Here is a 2,500-nt window from a genome sequence, read left to right on the forward strand (position 1 = left end):
GCATCCATAAGAATTCCATTTACAAACCTTTTACAGAAATATCTAAATCCCTGCTATGATGTGGACGACGACGTCGACGAAAATAAGGGTGAACTGGTGTGGGCATCTTTCGTGCGACACGGCTTTCCACAGATCATCTCATTGCAGTCATGGTCAAACGTAGACTAATGTTAGGCTTGGAATCTAAATATTGTCAGCACTCACTGTATTGTACCAGCTGTCCAAAACCGTTTGGCAGAAAAACAACCCAAATTTCTATAGGGTGATAGTTGAAGGTATGACTGATGATGGCTTAGGATTGAATCTAGGCATCGACGAGAACAATCTGAGTAGTCTCTTCCAGACGACCTTCGGGTCGAAATCATGGACAATTTCTAAAAGTCTTTGGCTTGGCGATGCTACAGAGGAGCATTGCCCGTTCGAGACAAGCTCTTCAGGCATGGCAGTGCCAACAGCCGAACTTGCTCGAGATGCTTGCAGGGGAACGAAAGCGTCCTGCATGAAATAATTCAGAGATTTGTGAGATTGTGTAGAGCAGCTGTTGTCGCGTGTAAGACGAATACAGGTGTCTGCTGGGGGTATAGTGTAGATCAACACACCAAGTTTCCTAAACAGACAAGGAAGGCAGATTATTCTCTGCTTAGTGGCTGTAGCAAAAGAGGCTGTGTGGTGGACCCGTCTGAAAGGCTTGAAGAAAAGCACATTCCTATCAGGTCAAGCCCTCATCAATGTCTTCAAATAATCATTTGAAGAGGAAGGTGAAGTTAGAGAGGGAGATGCTACCTTCTAGTTAGTTTATCAAAAGGTGGTCGACAGTGGCAAGACTGGTGAGACTGAATAGACCTACTCTGAATATGCTTTTCTAAGCAGGAGAAAATAAACTGGAAGAGGGCACTTTCCCATGTCTTGGAGATGGCAGAGTAATCTAGGATTTTGTGTGGGTTTAACCCGGATTATTCTAAGTGAACCGACCCGCTATCGGGATTCTGTTTACTCATTATTTATTTCTCTACTTTCTATTATATATCCTCTGTTATATCCTTTAATGGGGTAGTATCTCCCCTTGATTGATATTAACCCTACATGTTTTTGTTATTTATTTTTTTTGGTACTGTAATTCGTTCTTCGATATTGTCGTCTATGTCTTGGGCCCTTGTAGCCAATAAAAGAAATCACCATTATTATTATTAAATTTATTATTATTATTATTATTATTATTATTATTATTATTACTATTATTGTTATTGTTATTATTATTATTATTGTTATTATGTTTATTGTTATTAGTATTATTATTATTATTATTATTATTATTATTATTGTTATTGTTTATTCTTATATTATTGTTATTATTATTATTTATTTGATTATTTATTATTATTGAGAGAGAAGCAGTTCATGCATCAAAGTGACACTACCCGTCTGATATAAGGTACACCAGGCACATGCATCACAACCATATGTGCGCACATGGTGATCTCATATCAAGATAAACAGCACATGACCTTGCAGGTGGGGCCCAGTTAGAATTTTCTTCAGGTAGTAGCCCATCCCGCTCAACGGCCCTGATAAGGGTTGTTTAAGGATGTTGAAAGAACCCCCCCATGTTTCCAGAGGTGAACTATTCAACCCCAAAGAATCCCTCTCAACACATGGCTATGATGCTCCCCCACGACTTCTGCTCGTGATCAAGATGCACATATCGTCAGCCCTAAGGGACATGCTCAACTGGTTAAGGTCAAACAACTGACAAGCAAATTCTGAGGTATTGAGCAGAATATTGCTGTAGCCCTCTTTATACCAAGACAAAACAATGTACATGATAACACTTCCAATCAGTTTAGTCAGAAGCCACGAGAGCCACTTATTATTATTATTATTATTATTATTGTTATTGTTATTTTTATTATTATTATTATTATAATTATTGTTATTATTATTATTATTATTATTATCATTATCATCATCAACCACCACCACCACCACCACCACCACCACCACCACCACCACCACCGCCACCACCACCACCATCATCATCATCATCACACCATCATCTCATCATCTCATCTCATCATCATCATCATCATCATCACCATCACTATTATTATTATTATTATGATTATTATTATTATTATTATTATTATTAAGGCAGTGAGCTAGTAGATTCATTAGCACGTCGGACCAAATGCCTAGTATTATTTCTTACCATTCCTTACGTTCTGAGTTCAAATTCTGCCGAGGTCAACTTTACTTGTCATCCTTTGGGGGTCACTAAGATAACAGTTGAACACTGGGGATGATGTAACTGAGGAACCCCCCTTTCTCATTAAATTTCAGGCCTTGTGTCAATTGTATTATTATAGTTTTTATTATTATTATTCCTTCATTTGCACAGTGACCCTCTTGTGAACACTGGGTCGTTTAATTGACTCCCTATCAAGTTATGTAATCCCAGTTATATAATACGTTCCGTAAGATATTGCTCTTCCCAAAAGTATTG

Source organism: Octopus sinensis, linkage group LG13 (genome assembly GCF_006345805.1).
Source record: "Octopus sinensis linkage group LG13, ASM634580v1, whole genome shotgun sequence".
Lineage (NCBI taxonomy): Eukaryota > Metazoa > Mollusca > Cephalopoda > Octopoda > Octopodidae > Octopus > Octopus sinensis.